This window comes from Pinus tabuliformis, chromosome 2_2, assembly GCF_031772625.1.
Source record: "Pinus tabuliformis cultivar Carrire ecotype Pingquan chromosome 2_2, CPIR1, whole genome shotgun sequence".
Taxonomy (NCBI): Eukaryota; Viridiplantae; Streptophyta; class Pinopsida; order Pinales; family Pinaceae; genus Pinus; species Pinus tabuliformis.
The window spans coordinates 961,439,771-961,467,732 of NC_142300.1; the positions used below are offsets into that span (position 1 = coordinate 961,439,771).

At 41.0% G+C, this 27,962-nt stretch overlaps 2 pseudogenes; both read right to left on the bottom strand.

The window, feature by feature from the left end:
* Positions 1 to 5,112: 5,112 nt before the first annotated feature.
* Positions 5,113 to 8,507, bottom strand: LOC149196418 (ABC transporter G family member 42-like; annotated as a pseudogene).
* Positions 8,508 to 19,850: 11,343 nt separating this feature from the next.
* LOC149196419 (ABC transporter G family member 36 pseudogene) lies at positions 19,851 to 23,045 on the bottom strand (annotated as a pseudogene).
* Between the last annotated feature and the right edge of the window lie 4,917 nt (positions 23,046 to 27,962).

A 27,962-nucleotide genomic window follows, 5' to 3' on the forward strand; every position in this document is an offset into this window, starting at 1 on the left:
TGACAAAGCGCTACAAGAAGTTAAAGAAGCAATCTTTAGGATACTGCAGGATCCTTTGGATCTGATTCAACCCGATTGGACTACTCAACTGAGCCACGCGCTGGAATGCTATAATGTGACTACTAAAGAAGAAGATGAGGATCCAAGAAAGGTTAATGTCCCTGAAACTAAGCGTCACCGCGAGGTCGAGGGACCGCATATTAAGAATCCTAATATAATTTCACCACTAAAAACGAAACAGGTAAATATTGGTATGGAGGTGGAGCCCAAATTTGCAAAGATTGGAGATTACTGGGATGACATGATGGTAGATAAGGTTGAAAAATTTCTCCATGAATACTAGGATTTTTCCCTACCAAGTTTATAGAGCTACAAGGGATAATAGGAGACCTAGGCATTATGAATATCACGTTAAAACTCGACGCGAAGCCAGTTAAGCAAAGACCTTGCCATCTCAATCCAAAGTATAAGGAGAAGGTCTGCTTAGAGCTAGACAAGATGCTTGTGGCAGGCATCATTGGGCCTGTAGAAGAATCTGATTGGGTAAGCCCAATGACTGTATAGGAAAAGATGCAGAAGGATGAAATAAGGATATGCGTAGATCTTAGGAAGTTGAATGACACTTGCGTACATGATCCCTTCCCGACTCTGTTCACTGATGAGGTATTGTATAATGTAGGGGCTAGGAAGCATACTCTTTCACTGATGGGTTCTCTGCGTACAATCAGATCAAAATTGCACCTGAGGATAGAATCAATACGACCTTTAGGACTGAGTGGGGATGTTTTTAGTACACTGTAATGCCTTTCGATTGAAGAATGCCCCTGCAATTTTTTCGTGCATAGTCATTGCTACATTCAAATAATTCATTCATAATTTTCTTGAGGTGTACTTTTATGACTGCACTGTGTTTGGGTTGGTAAAATTCCATGTGGAAAGTTTACGCCTAATGCTAGATACTTGTCGAAGGTACCAGATTGCGCTCAATTTGAAGAAATGCCTGTTTTTTGTTCCTTTTGAGACTCTTCTAGGAAATGTGGATTGTAGATAAGGATTGATGGTAGATCCCAAAAAGATCGCAATGATACTTAACTTGGAGGCATCGAGGAGTGTAAAATAGTTGCGCGCAACCTTAGGACATACGGGGTATTACAAGAAGTTTATCAAGGGCTATGCCTAGATCACAGTGCCTATGGAGAAGTTGTTGAAAAAGGATGCCACGTTTCATTGGAATGAGGACTGTAAGAAATGCTTGGATGTATTGAAAGGAAAAATGGTCACCACGCCAATTTTAGTCTTCCCGGATTGGAAGAAGGAGTTTCATGTACATGTAGATATGTCATGTATAGCACTGGGAGCAATACTGACACAAGCTGGTATAGGAGAATTGGACCATCCTATAACATTCACAAGTAGGAGGTTATCCAAGGCTGAGAAGAACTATTCCACCATTGAGCGCGAAGGGTTAGCCATGGTATACGCGCTCCAGAAATTTAGACACTGTTTTTTAGGTGGAAATTTTAAGATGTATACGGATCATTCCACGTTGAAATACCGAGTCAATATGACTATGTTCGGGGGGATAATCTGTTGGTGCTTGCTACTATTCCTGGAGTATGACTTTGAGGTTATTGTGAAGCCTAGATGACTAAACGCAGGACCGAACGATCTGTCGTGCATCAAAATAGGGGAAGAGCCCACTAATTTGGAGGAGGGATTGCCTGATGCACAACTATTTGTAGTGTGCATCGCGAATGGTCACTTCAAATACATCATACACTTCCTAAGGAGAGGAACCACCTCGGAAGGCTACATCGTCCAACAGAAGAAGGAATTAGTGGTATGCATGACAAAATTTTTTGTCATTGCCGGACATCTGTACAAAAAGGGGTCTGATGAAGTATTAAGACGATATGTACAGGATTTTGAAAGGAGCAATATCCTCATAGATGCTCATGGGGGTGCTGTGGGAGGCCATTATGCAGGAAGAGTGACTGCACATAAGATTCTATGTGCAGGGTTGTGGTGGCCAACCCTCCATTAGGATTAAAAATCTTACTGCAAGGCATGTGATGTGTGTCAAAGGACTGGTAGGCCATCGCAAAGGAATGAGATGCCTCTAAACCCATAGACAATGTTGCAACTTTTCGAGAAATGGGCGATAGATTTTGTGGGACCCATTCAACCCCAAGGGAAGAAGAGGGGCACGCGGTACATTATCACTGTGACTGAGTATTTGACTCGATGGACAAAGGCACAACCTATGAAGGATTGCACCAGCATGACCACTGTGAAGTTCCTCTTTGAGTATGTACTAGCACAATTTGGGTGTCGAAAGATTTTGATGAGTGATCGTCGTATGCACTTTTTGAACGAGACGATCAGTGCACTGATCGAGGAATTTTAGGTATATCACTAGAGAAGCACACCTTATCAGCCACAGGGTAATGGAATGGTGGAAGCATTCAATAAGGTGTTGGAGAACACGCTCACCAAGGTTTGAACCCTTAGCGAAGTGATTGGGACCTACGCATACCTGTAGTTCTATGGGCTTATCGGATGACATGCAAAATGTTGACTGGATAGACACCATTTGGGCTTGTGTATGGTGTTGAAGTAGTGATTCCCATGGAATACATTGTGCCTAGTCTACACATAGCGGCACTCACAGGTATGACGGATCTCGGAGCCCTGGAAGAGGGGCTCACGCAACTTGCTGAGCTTGAGGAAGCGAAATTTCTAGCTGGATTTCACCAATAGGTTCAAAGGCAGCACGAAAAAGCATGGCATCATCGGCACATTAAGTTGCGCACCTTTAAAGTAAATGATATGGTTTGGTTATATGACAGTAAATTTGATAATTTTCCAGGGAAGTTTAGAATGCACTGGTTAGGGCCCTATGTCATTAAGGAGATTACCGATGGTGGAGTAGTTTAGTTGGTTAAATTGAATGGAGATCCCTTCCCAAGAAAGGTGAATGGCAGCTAATTGAAGCCATACACTGATGATCTGACCAGGTGACTATATGAGGGTAGCATAGTCTTAGCATTCCAGGCAGCTTAAAGGAGGCGCGAGACTATAAACTACACTGCCTAGGGTGGGGAACTGCATGATTAAAGGATTGTATGGAGCAAGGAAATATCACAGGGTTCGCGACAACGTGAAGGGAGCTATGCTACCGAGGGATAAATCACACTGGTCAGCTAGAAAGTGATCGTTAAAGTCACTTTTCATGATTTGACAGTAGAAATGCGGCCAAATGGAGTGGGAGGCTAGCATTTAAGATGAACTTTATGGGTAAGATCCTTGGAAATTTTCCACCAATTTGGTGTTAATGAACCGAATGTGGGGGGAACCGAATGCACCAAAGGAGTCCAGTTCAATTGGGTGCACTATCTCTACGGTGATTTCCTTGTGAACTACTGCGAGGCACAGGAGCTGAGCAAGACTTTCCACTATGAGTGGCTCTTGCTGTCTATTGTGCTGGTAGCCTGGGAGCTACTAGAAGATAGTTAATTCCCCTCAGTCGCATTGGACCTACCAGAAGCAGTGAAGTAATGTTCATTGTGGGTGACCAAGGATGCTTAGCACATCAAGGATAGCAAGATCTTCTGGACCTTGATGGAAATGAACATCCGCATGGCTATCAATTGCAAACCGTGGTTATCTCCTACTGTGTTTGTCAACTTGAAGGGGTAAGCGGAGTTCAAGGCAAACTACCATGTGTTGATCAGGGTGTGGAAGGACCTTGCACAGACATGCTATGACTTGCCTTACTTGGCAACAGATGACACAATTGATGCAGCACTTGATCGCTGGCTGGCAGAGTGGCGTACTACCTCAGACTTGGCGGTGGGGGTGAGCAAGTCCGCTGTGCAACGCAAAAAGGAGGAGGCCAAGTTCAATATGGTGCAGTTAGCCAAGAAGAAGAAGAAGGAGGCCATTGACAAGGCCTAGGAAGAGCACGATGCCACCTAGTAGACAAAAAAATAGACAGGTGAAACAGAGCATGGCTCTGACAAAGGCGTGAGGTCACCTTCACCCGAAACAAAGGAAGAAACAGACGAGCAAATAGAGTAGCATGGAGCAGACCCACAGACAACGTCGAACCACATCAAGCGTCTAAGGGAACAAGAGAAAGTGGGGTCAAGGTGTTAGCGCTCGAATTTGCCTCAGGCTGAAAAAAGGAAAAACTCGAGGCAACATCAAACCAAGCTAAACCTCGTAGCTAGCCCTACGAGGATAGGAGAGGGCTCTCTCCAATCAATCTCGATAAAATGAGCAATAGGGTGCGAGATGACTTAAATGGGAAGTAATTTTTAGGCTAGTAAATGAATTTGAATGAGGGATATTTGATTTAATGACTAGGTTGCTGGGTTGTATGGCACAATGACAGCGTGAGCAGAGATTTAACCAAAGGCACAGGTTATTTCATAAGGCGAGATAAGCATGAGATTTTAGCAATCGAATTGAACTAAATGGGGTGAAAAGACTATTTAAGAAAGCTGAAAAGGGCATTAAAGTATGAATCCTTTCCAGGTAGAAGAAAACACATAAAGACTGAACACTTCCTCAAGGTAGAGCAATAACTGAATTCTACCTTTCTCACTTAAAAGCATTCAGCTGAAAACGATTATGAATGGACTGTGAACATAACAAGAAACATATGGAAACACGAAGAAGAAACACATGCCAAAACTCATACCGCAAGAATCTTATAAATTAGAGCTGTGCCATTTAATTATTTCTCTGTCAAAACTGTACAGTGATAGTGCTGGGTTTTTTCTTCCCACACTTCTTCTCAGAACTCAGGACCCTTCTCAAAATTTTTTTATACAATAAATAGACTCACTCTATCAAAAAATGAATCGACTCAGAATATGGGATGATTTAATCATTATTAACTGAAGATGAAAAGCCATCCATCGCTAAAGGAGCAACGTTACACTTGAAAACTATTTGATAGCCCACGAAGAGGCAACACCTGTAGTGTAGATACTTTGAATCATAACTGAAGTCCAAAAATAGACCGTCTGTTCCTATTTCTCTGCTGTGACAGATGTCTTTGTTTATTTTTGGCTTTTGGTAGGTGTCGATGACTCCAAAAGCGTTTCACTTCTGGAAAATGCTTAAAACGTTTCTGGCGTTATTCCTTGTCTGCGTATTGTTCAAAGGTGATGCCATCCGAAATTCATATAGAAGAATACTGTGATCACTGGCTGTTGTCACAAATATATCTTTCTCTATATAACTGGATGTCATCTCATCTCCTACCTTTGTGGATTGTCTGGCATTGATGACCATTTCTAGAATTTGATTGCCTAAAGAAAACGTTCATGGTCACAAGCAAAGCGCTTCAATTTAAATGGAGCATCTGCACACCAATGATCTCTCCAAAAGTTCTTTGTACGTTGTGGCGAATCAATTCCATGGGCATAGTTGACAGAGAATGCATCTAACTTTTTTTTTTTTTTGACATGTATTGGGAATCGATCGACCATTTTGGCCATCAGAAAGTAAGAGGGCTTGTCTTCTTTCAACATAGCAAGTTCTTGTCGTAGTGCATCCCTCTGGTCCACTCGAACTGAACCATACTGTAAGTGATAAAGTGTACATAACTGTCTGACCCAGAGCATAGGGCAATGCTTAGTATATTCTTGCAACCCTTTCTCTGTAAAACACCGTTCTCTCTACATCAACCATAGGCTGCACAGTTGAACTATTGTTAACTCCTAAGAATATAACTACTCCATACAAAGCCCCAAAAATGATAAGGATATGATTTGCTGCGGTCCTTCTTTGTGCCAACTTTCCAAAAGGTCATTCCAAATAGAAAAGCATAGGAAAATGTGAAGGAGTGTCTAACAACATTATAATCGGGACATCGCCAGTAAGTCCACCACTGCTTCCATAAACAAGATGTGAACTGTCCGAAGAATGATTGTGAATACCGGGTAATGAAGTATAGATCTTTTGCTCCCGGAAATGGAGTGTTGAGCTCCTTAACCAAGGCTCTATTCCACATATGGAGGAAAGAATTTTCGTAATGCTCTGCAAAGTCCATCCCCAGACGATGTTCGACATTAATAGAGCTAACTTCCAACATCCATGTAGCTAGGTTGTATTTTTCTTTGATCTTTGGTACTCTTGGAATATCCTCAAAGCATTCAACCATCTTGTGACAATTCCGGCTTGGTCGCTCAAAGTAAATGGCTTTCCCTCCTCTTTTCATCAACAATAGGTCATCAAAAGCTTCAGGGATATCAATACTAGGTTGATGAATGGTACAGTCAACTGTCCTTCTAGTATCCACTGTATTACGAACAGTTCGCATAAAATTGCAGCTGCTCTGGCATCCAAACCAGAAGTGGGTTCATCCATGAAAATTATAGAAGGATTTGCAACAAGCTCAACTGCTATTGTTAGCCCTTTCCTTTGTTCTGTTGACAATCCAATCACACCAGGCAGGCCTACGAGTGCATCCATTAAATTTTTTAATTCCACGAGTTCCATGACCTCATCAACGAACGCAACTTTTGGTTTTCTTTGTCAACATCCTTCGGAAGACGTAGAAATGCCGAATATAATAGTGATTCCCGGACAATGACTTGTGGAGAACGTACGTCATTCTGTTCACAGTAACCAGAAATCCAAGCAAAGGTTTCTTGCTTTTGGGGAAATCGAGAGATCCAGATATTACCCTCAATATATCCTCCAGTTTTCCTTCCAGCTAAGACATCCATGAGAGTTGTCTTCCCTACACCATTGAGCCCCATCGATGCCGTAAGAACACCTGGTCTAAATGCTCCTGTAACATCTAGCAGCAATTGAAAATCACAAAAATTGGCAATAGCCGGATCACATAATACACTAGTCTCATGACTCAGTTTCCATGCAGGGGCTTGTCAACGAAGTATTGGACATTTTCAAAAGACATGGCTAGTGGTTGAAATGGAAGAAACATTCCTCGCTTTGGAGAAACTCCTGTTGCATCCTCCAAAGCAGACTCATTATTGCCTATCAGATTCGCTGATCGGATCCTAATTTGTCTCATCTGCATTTCGGAAGTATTATTGGCAACTGCAAAAGACAGAGAACGTAAGAACGATCTTCTTGACCTTGATGATCTTGTATTGAGCCCTTGTTCTGTACCATTCTGTTGGGATTGCGTAAACATGTTATAACGCTTTAGCGTAGTCAGGCCCAGATTCGTGGCATTGTCTACACTAGTCTTCCATCTAGGAGCAAACATCTCATTTGCAGAGATGGCATTCTCTACATACATCAAAGGGGAGCTCTAGTAGCCCCATATCCATCATTTTGGAATTCTATCTCTAGGAAGAATGAATCCTTCAAGCATGAAGATGATAAGAAGAGATAAAGATCCTCCAGTATTAGCTATGACCATTGTTCTGCAAATTTCCTACTAGTTTCAGGGGTAAACCCAATGATATAGTAAGACATTTCCATCTGAATTCCAGCTTCCAATAATGACATCGGAATTCTCGGTATAAAAGTAGGAAAAGTGAAATCCCATGCAGGGTAGAAGAGAAGATCCCACTGCTTGAAGAACACTGGGAGCCTAAAAATTATCATGGGCAATTCTGCGATTCCATTGAACAAGTTTGTCATGATGCCAAAAAAGAGTGTTCCAAGGTATAGACTTGCATCACTTACGGGTTTTATGGTGCATTTCAGTCCTCAAGAATACAGTGACTCTAATGAAGGCAACAATCATAATCTGTACAATTCTAAAGATGTAAACAAAGGAATTCCATTTGACAATAAGCCATTCTCTTGCATGGCAGGCCTTGAAGATCCCTATCTTGGGGATAGGGCTCCTATTGAATACCAAAGCTACTCTGTGACTTCTTTTTCTTAGCATAAGGGACTGATAACTCGTTTTCCGAATCCAAACCTGCATTAAACTGATTGAATCTAAATACAAATTCCTTGACAGGGACACAACGATAAGACTGACTTTTGTCTATCTAGTATTGTTCTTGATCTTTCTTAGATGTAACCTCTTGTAGCAAGTCTGCAGTGCCCTTTCTTTCAGGACATTTGAATCCACAACTTTCAAAAAATTCCAGCACATTCTCCCTAGGTCCATGGTACACAATCTGCCCCTCTGATAAAAGTATTATGTCATCAAAGAGATCAAATGTTTCTGGTGCTGGCTGCAACAGAGACATGAGAATTGTTGCATCCATGAGATGGGTGAACTGTTTTAGGCATTCAACTATCTGATATGTGGTCGAGCTGTCAAGTCCTGTCGAGATCTCGTCCATGAAGAGAGTTTTAGTAGGTCCAACAATGATCTCCCCATTTGTGACACGTTTCTTTTGCCCACCAGAGATGCCTCTTTGCATGTCATCACCAACTATTGTATCTGCACAAATATATAAGCCCAGAATCTTGAGGATGTACTCAGTTTGAAGGTTACTCTTCACACCTTTCATTGTTGTTGCTTTCATGAACAGATCAATTTCTGCCTTCTAGAATAAGCCCGACTTGCAGTAGAAAATTTGAGTCATTTCGGAAATTTGAGGAAGAAATGATGAAAAATTTCTTTGGAGGCTCTGCGCGCCACGCGCACTCCCAGTGCATCGTGCCAGTGCAAAAAATGCACTGTGGAGGAGTGCCCAATGCGCCGCGTGGCCTATGTGCACCGTGCTCTAAGCCAATGCGTCGCGCAGACTCATAACACAGTCTTAGTCTTAAAAGATCACCAGTTTTGCCCTCTCTCCATGATAAACCCCCAGTACTTTTCAATGAATACCAGATCTTTGAGAAGACAAGGATGTATGGAGCAATTGAGACCATCATCTCCAACTCCACATTTGAACACGTGGAATTTTCATATGAACTATTTCATGTATTTTTCTGAAAAGTGTCTCTTGCAGGGGTGTTGGCCTTAACCTCATGGTGTACTTCCTAAACCGAGAAGTTCATTTAAAATATCTCCTTTATAAACGTTAATAAAGTCTTCAGTCATGGATTTTAACAGTTGACGACATGCGCTTCTTTCTCTGCTTCTTCCAGTATTTATCCCTTTTAAAATTTGCTCCGCAAAATAGCGTCTGGCTATCTTCTCCTTCATCACTTCCTTAGATACTTCACTCTTGTGATTCTTCATTTGCAAAATACGATCAAAAAAGATTGGTCTTGCCAAATAGAGTGTGTTGAAGTATTCTTCAAAATTGTTCTGAAACTTTGTTTCAGATAGCTGAATTCGCAGCCTTGTATTCACTCTTATTAACAAATTCCAAATATTTGAGTCATGACTCCGAGGAATGTGGCCTCCATCAAGAATAAAAGGCCTAGATTCCTTCTAGTGTACCTTCCTATCTGCCTGGTCTTTTCAAACATTTTTGTCATTGTCTTCATTGGAGAAAGTGTAAAACAAAGAGTAGCTCCTTATCAACACACTTTCCTTCTTATGCCTCTCATGGAGCATTTTTATGCTATAAATATTATATGTAGGAATTTACAGGGTAAGTTCCTCAGAAAGAACACCAAAAGGACACCGCTCACAACCAGATCTCAAATCAATACACCAGTATTTTTGACATGGTTAAAACCCTCAAAGTGCAAGGAGGGAAACAGTCCACGGCCTGTCCCAACGTGGGTACTACAGGCAATTTATTAATCAAAGAATGAAAATTTACATAAGCTTCTCTCATGCACAAATTACCCGAACAATGACCCTCCATGCGCTTTAAATAGAACTCATGGACCAATCAGGTGTCAAGCCACGGATCAAGTGTCGGTAATACCGAGGTGAGAGTGAACCGTCGAATCACTACATATCGTGACCGTCGGATTGTAAGTTACAAAATGTACAACGGTAAAGAAACACACTTTACCTAACTCTAACCTAACTCTATACTAGACCAAGTTGAACTTAACTATATCCTATGTGTCGGAATATCCTAACATCCCCCCTTAAGAACAACTTGGGATAGGATTGAAGGATTTACAAATATGACACAATAGGAGAAGGAAGGAGGCACTAGAGCCTATCCCCCCTTAGTGACAACTTCCTGAACTCCAAGCATATATCGAAGTTTAGTGAACTTCGCCTCTGTGAGAGCCTTTGTGAAGATGTCTGCAACCTGATCATCTGTTGGACAATATTGCACTTCAAGAACATGGTCATGAATGAGCTTTCTGATGAAGTGCATGTGTAGTTCAATGTGTTTGCTGCGCTGATGCTGGACTGGATCTTTGCATAGCTGAATGGCACTTTGATTATCACACCAAAGTGTGGTTGGATGCTGCTGCTCAAAGCCAAACTCTGATAGGATCTGACGAAGCCACAAGGCTTCCTTACTAGCTTCCACGGCACCACGATACTCTGCTTCTGCTGACGAAAGAGAAATGGCAGCCTGTTTCTTACAAGCCCATGTAATAGGTCCTGAACCAAGAGTGAAGACATAACCGGCAGTAGACTTCCGATCATCAGGGTCACCAGCCCAATCAGAATCAGTGAAACCAACTAACAGAGGAGCTGCTTTGGCACTGTAATGAATCCCAAACTGTACTGTACCTCGAACATAACGAAGTATTCTTTTAGCTGCTTTCCAATGACTTTCACGGGGGTTTTGCATAAAACGAGCAACAAGGCCAACAGCAAAGGAAAGATCAGGACGAGTATGGGTTAAATACAAGAGTTTTCCGACAAGTTGACGGTATAAGGTAGCATCAACTTCAGGAGAAGTACAAGAGACTGAAAGTTTGACTCCAGACTGAAAGGGAGAAGGGGCTGGCTTACAGTCTTCCATGTGAAAATGACGAAGAATATCACAAGCATACTTGGACTGGGAAAGGAAAATACCCTCTTGGGATTGCAAGACTTGAAGACCGAGAAAATAGTGTAAGTGTCCTAAGTCTGTCATTTCAAATTTCTTTTTAAGGCTGGACTTCACATGGTTTATAAGGTTGGGATCACTACCAGTAAGAATAAGATCATCAACATAAAGAACAAGGATGATAAGAGAGTTGCCCACTTTCTTGGTGTAGACAGTATTGTCAGAATGACACCTAGAAAAGCCAGATTCTAAAAGAAAGCTATCCATTTTGGCATACCAAGCCCGAGGAGCTTGCTTGAGGCCATAAAGGGATTTCTTAAGTCGACAAACAAGGCTGGAGTCTGTTTGTATGAAGCCAATGGGTTGTTCCATATAGATTTCTTCCTGCAAGTCCCCATGCAAGAAGGCAGATTTAACATCCATCTGATGGACTTCCCATTTTAAAGAGGCAGCAAGGGAAAGAACAAGGCGGATAGAGTTCATTTTGGCAACAGGGGAGAAGGTTTCAGTGTAGTCAATGCCTTCAACCTGTGAAAAGCCCTTAGCAACGAGACGAGCTTTATGTTTATCAACTTTCCCATCTGGTCCATACTTGGTTCTGTAAACCCATTTACATCTAACAAGTTTGCGTCCCTTTGGTAGAGGAACAAGATCCCATGTATCATTTGTCATCAATGAATGATATTCTTCATTCATAGCTGCTTCCCAATGTGGATGGCCTGAAGCTTCTGCAAAAGTGTCAGGATCATGATTTACTGGAGCTTGAGCCAGTAAAGAAGAGGCTCTTTCAAACTGAGAACGTGTACGTCGCTGATCTGTAGGATCACCGGCAAGATCACCTGCTGCATCCCGAGTAGCACGGACCCATCTTGGAAGTTGAGGATCCTGAGAAGGTGGGGGAGGATTATCATCCTCGCTTTCATCATCTGAAGAAGAAATGTTTTCAAAAGTAGAAGAGATAGGAAGAGGTGGCACATCCGCCGGACTAGGCTCGCAGGCCGATTTATTTTCATCAAATTTTACATCTCTTCTAATGATAACATTTTTGGACTTAAATGGAATAAGTCTATAACCTTTTACATCTTCAGAATATCCAACAAAAGTACATTTCTCACTCTTAGGTTCTAAAGCTTTATGCTTTTCATCTGGAATATGGGCCCATGCTTCACTTCCAAACACACGAAAGTGACTTACATCTGGTTTAATGGAACTCCAAGCTTCTTCTGGAGTGATATTCTCTAGAACCTTAGTAGGAGTGCGATTGATTATATAATTTGCACAATTAATTGCTTCGGCCCAAAAACTAAGACTGAGTCCTTTAGATTGCAGCATACAATTAGCCATTTCCTTTAAGGTGCGATTTTTCCTTTCAGCTACACCATTTTGTTGTGGAGTGTATGGAACAGTATGTTGCATTTGAATTCCATTTTCGGTGCAAAAGTTGATGAATGTGTTTTTAACATATTCTCCACCATTATCAGTTCTTAGCTTAAGAATTTGATGTCCAGATTGTTTTTCAACAAAGGCTTTGAAGGCCAAAAAAGTGTTAAATACTTCGCTCTTGAGTTTTAAGAAGTATACCCAAGTGCGTCTAGAGAAATCATCAATGAAAGTTAAGAAGTACTTGCAGCCAGAGAATGAAGCAACAGGAAGAGGACCACATAAATCACTGTGCACAAGCTGTAAAGGGGCTGAGGCGTGCCAAGAGGCACGTTTGTCAAAACTGTCCCGATGATGTTTTCCGAGTACACATCCGGAACAAACACCATCTCTGCAAGATACCATAGGAAGACCTGTCACCATATTTTCTTTACATAGATGCTGAAGGGAGCGATAGTTTAAGTGACCAAATCGCTCATGCCAAAGTTTGCTCACTTCATCATTATGAGCAACAAATACTGAGGGAAGATTTGATGACCCAAAGTTGTGAAACTTATACAACCTTTTGGAATCATCAGCAAGACCAGTAGCTAGAATCTGTTTAGGATCTTTTAGATCCTTGATTACAACATCATGAGGTGAAAATTCAACAATTTTACCTTCACCTGAATGAGTTATCTGATAGACAGATAGAAGGTTGCAGGATAAGGTTGGAACACATAATACATCATTAAACTGACCATTGTCTAGATGAACAGTTCCAGTCCCTACAACATTAAGAGATCTATCATCACCAATATATATATTTTTGGTGTTACAATCATTTAAAGAAGAAAACATGGCTTGGTTTTTGGCCATGTGACAAGAGGCTCCAGAATCAATGAGCCACTCATGAGAATGAGAAGAAGAAGAAGATACATTTAATGCATAACCAGACTGAGATGATTGACAATGACATGCAGAAAGTGCCATTCTGAAAGTTGAAGTTGAAGTAGGCTCCACATGGATGTTATGTTTCTTCATTGCGGCTTCCAAGGCTTCCATCTTCTTAAAGCATTTAGATTCTAAGTGGCCATCTCGATTACAAAAGTTACAATGTCTATCAGTCTTCTTCCATTTGTTTTTATTGGTCTTATCATTTTGCTGAAATGATCTTTCATTTTGAGGCTGAGATGGTTTAGGACCATTCTTTTGAGGATATGACTTCTTAGGATTCTTTGAATTTGGTTGCTGCTGGGCGGCTAACGCTTTCGTGGAAGAGTTTCCAAGATTAAGAAGACCAAGGTGTAAGAGTTTTTCTTGTTCTCTTATTAAGGAATCACAAAAGGAGTCAAAGGAAGGGGCCTTGTATTCTTGTCCTTGACAAATGAAAGCTTCCCTTGTAGAATGGAAAGTGGAAACAAATACAGAGTAGGCTGGTCCCAACTTAGTAAGGATGGAATAAATAAGGTTACCATCTTCTTTCTTAACTTTAACACCTTCCAAGAGATATCTAAGGGTCTTGAATTTGGACAAGAAATCTTCAATGCAAGAAAAATTATTAGGATCCAAAGTAAGCAGCTCATTTTCAAGTTGATGGGCTCTAATTTCATTTTTAATTCCAAAAACTTTAGCAAGTTTTTCTAATGCTTCATGAGGAGTCTCAAGTTCTGCAATGTGGAATCTAAGATCAGGAGAAATAGACATCCCTATCAAACCACGTGCTTGATCTTGTCTATTTTCCCATTTTGCCGCCTTGTCTTCATCTTTCGGTTTCGTCTCTTGGTCTGTGGCTATTCTGAAGAGACCTTTACTTCTAAGTAAATCTTCCATGTAGGCTACCCATTGGAAGTAGTTAGTGCTGTCAAGAATGACTTGGCATGGACTTTCCATTTAAAAAAAAAAACTGAAGCTGAAGATGCTGAAAGTAAGTGTTCCAATGGATAGATCTCGAAAAAATAGGCGGTTTTAAAAAAACGGCTCTGAAAAAGGCTTCCGGATGAAGAAGTTATGGCTTTTTGAAAAACAAATTGTTGAAGTTGTCGGCAAAGTGCGCGAATGTGCGGGAATGAAAAAATCCGCCCCCACAAAATGGAGACTTGAACCCAAGACCTCTACTCCCTTAAAATAGCTTTGAACTAATTGATCTATACAAAAAATTTGAGAGAGAGAGAGAGAGAGAGAGAGGGGGGGGGGGGCTTGGTTTGCGTGCTTGCCTTGAGAAAGCTCTTTTTCCCTACAAAACACAAAACACAAAACCCAACACGAATATGCAAAGAAAAACGAACCTTGCGGCTCGAAGTTAGCTTTAGCCAAAAAACTAGAAATTTATAAAAAAAATCTCAAAGTTAGCTTTAGCCGAAAAACTAAATATTTTTCTCAATGTTTCTGATTTTCTGAGATCACACTAAGGTGCAGGGAAAAGAGCATACGCATGAGAAAAATCCTTCCTTTCTGTTTCTGATTTGCCCAGATCGCACAGAGTTGCAGGGCAAAGAGCATACGCAGAAATGAAAGGTATAGATTCAGTTAAAAAAAAGGGCTAAATAAACCGAAACCGAAATAAGCAGAGAGAAAATAACAGTAAACTGCAAAAAAACACTGTATACCTCCTGATCTGAAAAATGACGCAGCTAGGGCTACCGGAAACCTTTTCGCGTGAAACGAAAGGGGTTCCTCACTGGAACAGATGCTCCGAATGCAACAGAGCAGTCCTCTCGGCCCGAAAGCAGTCAAAAACAGCAGATCTAGGAAACGACAGCCGCATGCAGTTCTACCGGCTTCAGATTTGGATCACCAATGGACGCAGCCCTCAAATAGCTCTGATACCATGTAGGAATTTACAGGGTAAGTTCCTCAGAAAGAACACCAAAAGGACACTGCTCACAACTAGATCTCAAATCAACAAACCAGTATTTTTGACGTGGTTAAAACCCTCAAAGTGCAAGGAGGGAAACAGTCCACGGCCTGTCCCAACGTGGGTACTACAGGCAATTTATTAATCAAAGAATGAAAATTTACATAAGCTTCTCTCATGCAAGGATTACCCGAACAATGACCCTCCATGCGCTTTAAATAGAACTCATGGACCAATCGGGTGTCAAGCCACAGATCAAGTGTCGGTAATACCGAGGTGAGAGTGAACCGTCGGATCACTACATATCGTGACCGTCAGATTGTAAGTTACAAAATGTACAACGGTAAAGAAACACACTTTACCTAACTCTAACCTAACTCTATACTAGACCAAGTTGAACTTAACTATATCCTATGTGTCGGAATATCCTAACATTATAGACCTGGATGTTGGGTGCTTTACATGACATAGACATTACAAATCCTCTAAAAGGGGACTCTCTCATTGTGAAGTCTCTTAAAGGGCTCAGAATATAAACAGGAATGTTATCATTCGACTTGTTAAACTCCCTTTTCCATGAATGGAGCATGTTTTTGGGGGCAATGATTAATGGTTTGCATACTGGAAGCAAATTCAGATAACTTTGTAGGAAACTTATAATCATGAGTGATTTTCCTGTCCCAGGAGCATGAGCAATAACAAAACCTCCAACACGATCACTGTGTGATGATGCCTCCATTTCATCTGGGATTAATGAACCAACAATGTTTCTCCATAGGAATTTAAATCCATGCTTTTGGTGAGCATTCATTTTCTTCTCCAACTCCGGAATTATTTTCCATACAGAATTGGGGCTTCTCAGACAAATCATGAGACTAGAAGGATGGTAATCCCTTTAAGGAATCCAAAATGTGAATTTCCATGTCTCTAGAAGAATTATCGTCGTGCAAGTGATAGCTTGGTATGCTTCTGCTTCTTCCTAAATTCCATACCCCGCATGGCTCAAAGATGTTATTTATCTCTGCTTTTACAAAATTGCATAATTGGAAAATAAGTCCAACCTCTTCATCCAAGACAAACTTGTGCCCATCAATGCAAAAATGATTGTCTTCATCATCTTCTATATCTACTTTCCATTGAGTTGCTAGTTATTGTTGTTTTTCTCAGGTCCTTTCGATCTGTTCCCTCAATTTTGGTCTCCCATGGCAGAAATTCTGTTGTATATTTTCTTTCAAAGCCTTTACTTTTGTAAAGTGCTTCAATCAGCCAAGCTCAGCAAACAACACTGTCTTGATTTCTTCTTATTCGGCAAACCAAGTTGTATAATTTGGGCATTCTGGCATTTGAATGCAAACTCCGTTTTGTTTGATCTTGCTTTGTCTCTTTGTGCTGATGATGTTCTGTCTGTTTGTGCTTTTGCAGGGATAGGGGTTGTTGAACCTAGCAAGATGGGCAGGGCTGCTTGAAGAGCTATAAAACCTTATCAACCATGTATTGAATGAACTTAATAATTTCTTCTTTAAAACAGAGTTTTGAAGAAGAACGGTCCTTCAGCATTATTAATAATGTGGATCTTGAAGTGAAACCTTATTGAAGCTCTCTTTGGCCTGCAGGCGTTAGTGAACACTTCTGGAGACAAAACCCTGGACTCAAGGATTAAAATGACCCTTTTTGACCAAACTGGTATTTGATGACTGCAAATGATGAGAAATGAACCTTGGTGAATTTGACTCTGACAGAGGACTGACAAGACTGAGTGTAACATTGGCTCCAATTGGGATGGCAGCTGCCGCTCCGTGGAGGTGCCAAGAACATCAGATCTCTGGGAGAGCTAGACAGTGCCTTCGTCCATTGGGCTATGGAGTCCTTATTCCGATGACTCAATTTATTGACTGAAACTTGACTCAAACTGACTCAATGCAAACTGAAATGACTAAAAAAACTTGACTCTAACAAACTAACTCAAAATGGCGAAGTCCTGGGCCTAAAACTTAAAGCTTGGTGGCAGTACATGGCCACCTATGTTTCTTACAAGACAATATATCCTCAAACTATATCAAAATGCCAATGCAACCAATCAAGAAGATGGCTTCTTGACTGATTTTTCCTATCAGATCTTCTGGTCAACAGTGGATGCTTGTAACTGGGTCTCCAGAAAGCTAATTTACCATGATCTCCTTCATCACCGAATACTGCAATAATCACCTTCACTGCTGACTGCAATAAATCTGCCATTGGATCGTGAAAAACATGAAGGTTTTCTTCCTGCTGAAGAAACAAAGTGTCCTTTGCTTCAAATTTTTATCTTCCTTCATCATGTACTTCAATGAAAGTATGCTCCTGGGCTTTAAAAAACTCTGAACAAATAGATGAGCAAATCTCTTCTTGGAAAAACATTTCAACAAATGAAACATATTGAGAAGAATCTGAATGGAAATCCTGAATGTTTTGATCTTCTGCGGTGTGAATGTACTGTAGGTCATCTTCATATGATATGATAGCCAGGTTTTCATGTTCCTTATTACATTCATTAATCATAAGAAAAGCAACTTCAGATGATTCTTGAAACTCAGGCATGACGTCTCTATCATCTATCATAAATTCATCCAGAGAAACTTTTTCACCTACTTGAACAAAGATATCCTCTTGTTGTTCATGAATTGGTTGGATTACCTTGGTAGGAAGGTTGTGTTCTGATGAGATGAGGGCAGTTAGGCCTGTAACTCTGCCTTCTTCGTTTGAGGCAGCCTCAACAATGCATTTCTCTTCTATGGGATCCGGAACAACCTGTTTTTCCTCATCACAATCCGTCTCTCGATCTGGTTTATCATCATCATTTTCAGAGATTGGAACATCATTTTCCTGCGTATCCTCATTTATTTCAACCAGATCTGAAATAGTACTTCTTTTTTCATCATTTTCAGTCATATGGAAATCTTTAACCTGCTGATTTTGATCTTGCTGCAAAGTTTCCTCTAAGAGTTTTGTAGGCTGCTGAAACAGATTTTCATACAATGCTTCCATGATTTCTTCGTTTGTAAAATTATCATCCTCATAGTATTTTTCAAGGTTCTCAATAAAACCATAAGCATGCTTGCAACAATCCTGAACTAAATTTAATGATGGATAAGATTCTTTATACTTCTCAAAGAATATTGAATGAAAATCCTTTAGACAATAGATGGAAGCAGGTGGCAAACTTTCATACCAAGATCGGGCTTTGTCTTCCAGAGTAGCCATAAACATTTTCATCAAACAGTCTTCAGGAAAATCGGTCTTTAATTTATGCACGTGAATGTGAAATTTCACCAGATGAAGAGCAGCGTCATTACCTTCCACATTTCTGAACACAGGCAAATTCTTTGACCAATCTACCTTGGGCATTTTATTTGGAAAACCTGGGATGTGATCTCGGCTCATGGGAGCGTATCTTCTTGCAATCCGATCCATCTTGAAAATGTCAAAGCTACTGATCTCTCTGCAGTGGAGTCACCATGAAGCACCGGTTGCTGGATTCTTCAGTGAAAGGAGTCGCCAGGTGAATGATTTCAGCCGTCTTCTTATGTCTGATCATTGTTCACCATCAACAATCAGCTCTGAACTTGAGATATGTACTGGGGCAAGACAATCTACAAGTAAACTTCGTCCCCAGTATGGTCGCCACTATGTTAGCGCTCGAATTTGCCTCAGGCGGAAAAAAGGCAAAACTCGAGGCAACATCAAACCAAGCTCAACCTCTTAGCTAGCCCTACAAGGACAGGAAAGGGCTCTCTCCAGTCAATATCAATAAAATGAGCAATAGGGGGCGAGATGACTTAAATGGGAACTGATTTTTAGGCTAGTAAATGAATTTGAATGAGGGATATTTGATTTAATGACTAAGTTGCTGGGTTGTATGGGATAATGACAGCGTGAGCAGAGATTTAACCAAAGGCACAGGTTATTTCATAAGGCGAGATAAGCATGGGATTTTAGCAATCGAATTGAACTAAATGGGGTGAAAAGACTGTTTAAGAAAGTTGAAAAGGGCATTAAAGTATGAATCCTTTCCAGGCAGAAGAAAACACATAAAGACTGAACACTTCCTCAAGGTAGAGCAATGACTGAATTCTACCTTTCTCACTTAAAAGCATTCAGCTGAAAATGATTATGAATGGACTGTGTACATAACAAGAAACATATGGAAACACGAAGAAGAAACGCATGCCAAAACTCATACTGCAAGAATCTTATAAATTAGAGCTGCGCCATTTAATTATTTCTCTGTCAAAACTGTACAGTGATAGTGCTAGGTTTTTTCTTCCCACACTTCTTCTCAGAACTTAGGACCCTTCTCAAAAAAAATTTATACAATAAATAGACTCACTCTATCAAAAAATGAATCGACTCAGAATATGGGATGATTTAATCATTATTAACTGAAGATGAAAAGCCATCCATCGCTAAAGGAGCAGCGTTACACTTGAAAACTGTTTGATAGCCCACGAAGAGGCAACACCTATAGCGCAGATACTTTGAATCATAACTGAAGTCCAAAAATAGATCGTCTGTTCCTATTTCTCTATTGTGACAGATGTCTTTGTTTATTTTTGGCTTTTGGTAGGTGTCGATGACTCCAAAAGCGTTTCATTTCTGGAAAATTCTTAAAACGTTTTTGGCGTTATTCCTTGTCTGCGTATTGTTCAAAGGTGATGCCATCCGAAATTCATATAGAACAATACTACGATCACTGGCTGTTGTCACAAATATATCTTTCTCTATATAACTGAATGTCATCTCATCTCCTGCCTTTGTGGATTGTCCAGCATTGATGACCATTTCTAGCATTTGATTGCCCAAAGAAAACGTTCATGGTCACAAGAAAGGCGCTTCATTTTAAATGGAGCATCTGCACACCAATGATCTCTCCAAAAGTTCTTTGTACGTTGTTGCGCATCAATTCCATGGGCATAGTTGACAAAGAATGCATCTAACTTTTTTTTTTGACATGTCTTGGGAATTGATCGACCATTGTGGCCATCAGAAAGTAAGAGGGCCTGTCTTCTTTCAACATAGCGAGTTCTTGCTGTAGTGCATTCCTCTGGTCCACTCGAACTGAGCCATACTGTAAGCGATAAAGTGTACATAACTGTCTGACCCAGAGCATAGGGCAATGCTTAGTATATTCTTGCAGCCCTTTCTCTGTAAAACACCGTTCTCTCTACATCAACCATAGGCTGCACAGTTGAACTATTGTTAACTCCTAAGAATATAACTGCTCCATACAAAGCCCTAGCAACGATAAGGATATCATTTGCTGTGGTCCCACTTTGTGCCAACTTTCCAAAAGGTCGTTCCAAATAGCAAAGCACAGGCAAATGTGAAGGAGTGTCTAACAGCATTATAATCGGGACTTCGCCAGTAAGTCCACCACTGCTTCCATAAACAGGACGTGAACTGTCCGAAGAATGATTGTGAATACCGGGTAACAAAGTATAGATCTTTTGCTCCCAGAAATGGAGTGTTGAGCTCCTTAACCAAGGCTCTATTCCGCATGTGGAGGAAAGAATTTTCGTAATGCTCTGTAAAGTCTATCCCTAGACGATGTTCGACAGTAATAGAGCTAACTTCCAACATCCATGTAGCTAGGTTGTATTTTTCTTTGATCTTCAGTACTCTTGGAATATCCTCAAAGCATTCAACCATCTTGTGACAATTCCGGCTTGGTGGCTCGAAGTAAATGGCTTTCCCTCCTCTTTTCATCAACAATAGCTCATCAAAATCTGCAGGGATATCAACGCTAGGTTGATGAATGGTACAGTCAACTGTCCTTCCAGTATCCACTGTATTACGAACAGTTCACATAAAATTGCAGTTGCTCTGGCATCCAAACCAGAAGTGGGTTCATCCATGAAAATTATAGAAGGATTTGCAACAAGCTCAACTGCTATTGTTAGCCCTTTCCTTTGTTTTGTTGACAATCCAGTCACACCAGGCATGCCTACGAGTGCATCCCTTAAATTGTTTAATTCCACGAGTTCCATGACCTCATCAACGAACGCAAATTTCGGTTTTATTTGTCAACATCCTTTGGAAGACGTAGAAATGCCAAATATAATAGTGATTCCCAGAAAATGACTTGTGGAGAACATATGTCATTCTGTTCACAGTAACCAAAAATCCAAGCAAAGGTTTCTTGCTTTTGGGGAAATCGAGAGATTTGGATATTACCCTCAATATATCCTCCATTTTTACTTCCAGCTAAGACATCCATGAGAGTTGTCTTCCCTACACCATTGAGCCCCATCGATGCCGTAAGAACACCTGGTCTGAATGCTCCTGTAACATCTAGCAGCAATTGAAAATCACAAAAATTGGCAATAGCCGGATCACATAATACACTAGTCTCATGACTCAAGTTCCATGCAGGGGGCTTGTCAATGAAGTATTTGACATTTTCAAAAGACATGGCTAGTGGTTGAAATGGAAGAATCATTCCTCGCTTTGGAGCAACTCCTGTTGCATCCTCCAAAGCCGACTCATTATTGCCTGTCAGATTAGCTGATCGGATCCTAATTTGTCTCATCTGCATTTCGGAAGTATTATTGGCAACTGCAAAAGACAAAGAATGTGAGAACGATCTTCTTGACCTTGATGATCTTGTATTGAACCCTTCTTCCATACCATTCTGTTGGGATTGCATAAACATGTTATAATGCTTTAGCGTAGTCAGGCCAAGATTCGTGGCATTGTCTGCATTAGTCTTCCATCTAGGAGCAAGCATCTCATTTGTAGAGATCGCATTCTCTACATACATCAAAGGGGAGCTCCAGTAGCCCCATATCCATCATTTTGGAATTCTATCTCTAGGAAGAATGAATCCTTCAAGCATGAAGATGATAAGAAGAGATAAAGATCCTCCAGTATTAGCTATGACCATTGTTCTGCGAATTTCCTACTAGCTTCAGGGGTAAACCCAATGATATAGTAAGACATCGCCATCTGAATTCCAGCTTCCAATAATGACATCGGAATTCTCGGTATAAAAGTAGGAATAGTGAAAGCCCATGCAGGGTAGAAGAGAAGATCCCGCTGCTTGAAGAACACTGGGAGCCTAAAAATTATCATGGGAAATTCTGCAATTCCATTGAACAAGTTCGTCATGATGCCAAAAAAGAGTGCTCCAAGGTACAAATTTGCATCACTTAAGGTTTTATGGTGCATTTCAGTCCTCAAGAATACAGTGACTCCAATGAAGGCAACAATCATAATCTGTACAATTCTAAAGACGTAAACAAAGGAATTCCGTTTGACAAGAAGCCATTCTCTTGCATGGCAGGCCTTGAAGATCCCTATTTTGGGGACAGGGCTCCTATTGAATACCAAAGCTGCTCTGTGACTTCTGTTTCTTAGCATAAGGGACTGATAACTCGTTTTCCGAATCCAAACCTGCATTAAACTGATTGAATCTAAATACAAATTCCTTGACAGGGACACAACGATAAGACCAGCTTTTGTCTACCCAGTATTGTTCTTGATCTTTCTTAGATGTAACCTCTTGTAGCAAGTCTGCAGTGCCCTTTCTTTCAGGACATTTGAATCCACATCTTTCAAAAAATTCTAGCACATCCTCCCTAGGTCCATGGTACACAATCTGCCCCTTTGATAAAAGTATTATGTCATCAAAGAGATCAAATGTTCCTGGTGCTGGCTGCAATAGAGACATGAGAATTGTTGCATCCATGAGATGGGTAAACTGTTTCAGGCATTCAACTATCTGATATGTGGTCAAGCTATCAAGTCCTGTCGAGATCTCGTCCATGAAGACAGTCTTAGTAGGTCCAACAATGATCTCCCCAGTTGTAACATGTTTCTTTTGCCCACCAGAGATTGCTTCTTTGCATGTCATCACAAACTATTGTATCTGCACAAACATCTAAGCCCAGAACCTTGAGGATGTACTCAGTTTGAAGGTTACTCTTCACACCTTTCATTGTTGTTGCTTTCATGAATAGATCAATTTCTACCTTCTGGAATAAGCCCGGCTTGCAGCAAAAAATTTGAGTCATTTCAAAAATTTGAGGAAGAAATGATGAAAAATTTCTTTGGAGGCTCTTTTCACCGCGCGCACTCCCAGTGCGCCGCGCTTGGTGAGTGCGTCATGCCAGTGCAAAAAATGCACTGTGGAGGAGTGCCCAATGCGCCGCGCGGCCTACGTGCACCGCGCTCTAAGCCAATGCGCCGCGCAGACTCATAAGACAGTCTTAGTCTGAAAAAATCACCAGTTTTGCCCTCTCCCCATGATAAACCCCAGTACTTTTCAATGAATACCAGATCTTTGAGAAGACAAGGATGTATGGAGCAATTGAGACCATCATCTCCAACTCCACATTTGAACACGTGGAATTTTCATATGAGCTATTTCATGTATTTTTCTGAAAAGTGACTCTTGCAGGTGTGTTGGCCTTAACCTCACGGTGTAGTTCCTAAACTGGGAAGTTCATTTAAAATATCTCCTTTATAAACATCAATAAAGTCTTCAGTCATGGATTTTAACAGTTGACGACATGCGCTTCTTTCTCTGCTTCTTCCAGTATTTATCCTTTTTAAAATTTGCTCCGCAAAATAGCGTCTGGCTATCTTCTCCTTCATCACTTCCTCAGAGACTTCACTCTTGTGATTCTTCATTTGCAAAATACGATCAACAAAGGTTGGTCTTGCCAAACAGAGTGTGTTGAAGTATTCTTCAAAATTGTTCTGAAACTTTGTTTCAGATAGCAGAATTCGCAGCCTTGTATTCACTCTTATTAACAAATTCCAAATATTTGAGTTATGACTCCGAGGAATGTGGCCTACATCAAGAATAAAAGGCCTGGATTCCTTCTAATGTACCTTCCTATCTGCCTGGTCTCTTCAGACATTTTTGTCATTGTCTTCATTGGAGAAAGTGTAAAACAAAGAGTAGCTCCTTATCAACACACTTTCCTTCTTATGCCACTCATGTAGCATTTTTATGCTGTAAATATTATAGACCTGGCTGTTGGGTGCTTTACATGACATAGACATTACAAATCCTCTAAAAGGGGACTCTCTCATTGTGAAGTCTCTTAATGGGCTCAGAATATAAATGGGAATGTTATCTTTCGACTTGTTAAACTCCCTTTTCCATGAATGGAGCATGCTTTTGGGGGCAATGATTAATGGTTTGCAGACTGGAAGCAAATTCAGATAACTTTGTAGGAAACTTATAATCATGAGTGATTTTCCTGTCCCAGGAGCATGAGCAATAACACAACCTCCAACACGATCACTGCGTGACGATGCCTCCATTTCATCTGGGATTAATGAACCAACAATGTTTCTCCACAGGAATTTAAATCCACACTTTTGGTGAGAATTCGTTTTCTTCTCCAACTGCGGAATTATTTTCCATATAGAATTGGGGCTTCTCAGACAAATCATGAGACTAGAAGGATGGTAATCCCTTTAAGGAATCCAAAATGTGAATTTCCATGTCTCTAGAACAATTATCCTCGTGCAAGTGATAGCTTGATATGCTTCTGCTTCTTCCTGAATTCCATACCCCACATGGCTCAAAGATGTTATTTATCTCTGCTTTTACAAAATTGCATAACTGGAAAATAAGTCCAACTTCTTCATCCAAGACAAACTCGTGCCCATCAATGCAAAAATGATTGTCTTCATCATCTTCTATATCTACTTTCTGTCGAGTTGCTAGTTATTGTTGTTTTTCTCGGGTCCTTTCGATCTGTTCCCTCAATTGTTGTCTCCCACAAACTTCACGACAAACACGGCCGTAATTCTGCTGCATATGTTCTTTCAAAGCCTTTACATTTGTAAAGTGCTTCAATCAGCCAAGCTCAGCAAACAACACTGTCTTGATTTCTTCTGATTTGGCAAACCAAGTTGTATAATTTGGGCATTCTAGCATTTGAATGCAAACTCAATTTTTTTTTATCTTGCTTTGTCTCTTTGTGCTGATGATGTTCTGTCTGTTTGTGCTTTTGCAGGGATAGGGGCTGCTGAACCTAGCAAGATGGGCATGGCTGCTTGAAGAGCTGTAAAACCTTATCAACCATGTATTGAACGAACTTAATAATTTCTTCTTTAAAATAGATCTTTGAAGAAGAACTGTCCTTTAGCACTATTAATAATGTGGATCTTGAAGTGAAACCTTATTGAAGCTCTCTTTGGCCTGCAGGCGTTAGTGAACACTTCTGGAGACAAAACCCTGGACTCAAGGATTAAAATGACCCTTTTTGACCAAACTGGTATTTGATGACTGCAAATGACGAGAAATAAACCTTGGTGAATTTGACTCTGACAGAGGACTGACAAGACTGAGTCTAGCACAAGGAAGAAATCCAAGGCCACTAAGGTGTCACTGGACCCAATCAGCCTTACAGAGGGAGACTTGCATCACATTGGAGACATGGTGCGAGATGTCACCACAAAGGCACTACAACAGTTTGAGCAGCAGAAAAAACTACTATTGGGGGCCATCTAGACAGGTCTACAGGAGCTATAAGCCTGCAAATAATAGGCTAGGATGGTGTCCACTAGCCTTGCTATTGGCACTTCAGAAGTTGCCAAGATGTTGCGTGCGAAGGTCTCCAGTGTGATAGTGCTGCCGAATGGAGCACTGACCATAGAGAATGAAGTTTATAGGCCCATTTTTAGCACCGTCAAGGGAGTGGGGTTGAACTTGGCAACGCTGCCTAGCAAAGTGCTCCACCTATTGCAGGATGGAGTGATCACGGAGCTAAGGACCCGTGAACACCACACTTTACAAGTGATTAGTGAGTAGAAGATTAATAATGAATAGATAGCCCTACAGCGAGACTCTGCCATCACTACTATGACTGATGTAATTGACCAAAACAAGCGCATAGTTCAGGTCATGGAGGAGGCATGCCGAACGGCCCCGGAGTTGGCCATTCCTAAGGAAGAACCAGTTGAGGTGTGCATTCTCAAGCTTGCTACATGGGTGTGCGACACTAATACGGAATTGGATGGGGTTTAGCTGGAGTTGAGCCTACATATTGTAGATCTATAGTTGAAGGCCTAGCCTTCAACTCTGCATGAAGTAAAGGAGTAGCGAGAAACTACTGTCACAGAGGTGATAGTGGTAGCAGACAGTGCAGTAGAAGACTGCACACAAATTTTTGAACAGTCATTTTAGGTCCTGACGAGCCTACAGGAGGACCCTAATGTACAACGGCTGGAGATAGAAGAGTGAGAACTGCAGTAGTGGTATGACAATGTAAAAGGTAGAATGCAAACTGTCGCTCTCACACAGAGAGTGGCGAAGCTGCAGGAGGCCAAGAAATTGAAATAATAGGTAGATGCAATGAAGCACAAGGAGGCGGTGCTGAAGACATGCTTGAAGCCCTGATTGGATGAGGCTTATTCGGTCATGACCTCTATTGAAGGAAAGCTTGCGAATCTACAAGCAAATCAGAAGAAGCTTCAGGCCGATAATTTAGGGCCAGCAACCAAGTAGTAAGTTGAAGAAGCAAAGAAGGTGGCCACAGAATGCATTGCCAAGGTTGCAGTCATACAGGTTGAGCTAGGAGGTCTTTGAGCTAAGATCTCCACACCAACAGAGTGACTAGAGGGCGAGTCACCATGTTTGTGTTGGGTGCCTATTGGGAACATGTTCCCCCAAGGATAGTTTTGGGGCTAAAATCCCATGTTTTGGGATAAATTCTCCACATTCTGTGATCGCAGAGTGCGAAGGTGTCAAGAGTCATAAAGGGTTGTCTGCCCTTATTTTGTAAAGTGTAAAATTGACTGTAAGGATCCACCCATGGTCCGCAAACCCTGGGATTGTATAAAAAGGAGATAAGTAAGCTCTAAGTAGTGAAGAAGTAAGATAGTAAAGAATGAAGTGAAGAGTCTTGGTAGAAAAGTCTAAGTGTTTTGGGTCTTAGCGTAGGTAAAGGCTCTGCAGCTGAGTGCGCAGAGGCCTAGGGTAGAAGTCTGTAGCTAAGTGCACGGACCCCTGCAGCTGTGTGCGCAGGGTGGATAGAGTCTGTATTAATCTGAAGATATCAATAAAGAGAAGTATTCTGCAAATTCTGTGTATTTATTTCCCATTGCTGCATATAGTTATATTGTATTTTGGGTTTAATTCACAATGTTTATGTGATGCGTGAATATATGTGACTATATTGGTTAATTGAATGCAAGTAACAATATAAGTTTACGCGACGCTAACTCTAATTGTTTAGTAAGATAAGTAAAACACTTAAGATAACTTGGCAACCTATACTATACACTATCATAATAGCACGAAATTACATGGATCGTGGGCTAAGGCTGCGTGAAGGTCAATCGTACTCCTTCGCAGAGGTACTAAAGGGCAGAATAAAGGGTAGACTGAAAAAGCCCTAAAGCTTAGTGACCTGCATAAAAGTAGGAATAGAGGGTATAACCCAACATGACGACCATCTTAGGGTGTGAAAACTTGGTTCCAGTATCCCCCCATACTGCTTCAGGTGAGACTTCGGCCGTGCTCGTCAGGCTGATGCCGAAAGGGCCAATAGTGTAGGGATTTGTTTGGATAACTAACGCTCAACCTAGGTCAGGCCCCACACAGCCAACACTAGGCACTTCACCAGCTTTGGAGTCCACACAATATGGTTTTCAAGCCTGCACGTACCCTGATTGTCCACTAATTTAGACACCCACTCATGTAATTCGCAAAGGGAAGAAACAAAAAAAGTCTTTGGTTTCATCTGTGTATAGGTATTTATTCAACTGCTATTCCTTGGATAACCATGGCTTTATGTTCTCTTGAGCTGCAAATGCGTGCAACTTCTGATCAAGCCACTTTTTGATTTCCTTCTTAGTAGGGAACCATTTATTTGACCTCACACATTCCTCAGATAGATCCCAGTCCTAGCAATGGAACCATTTCTTGGCTTGAT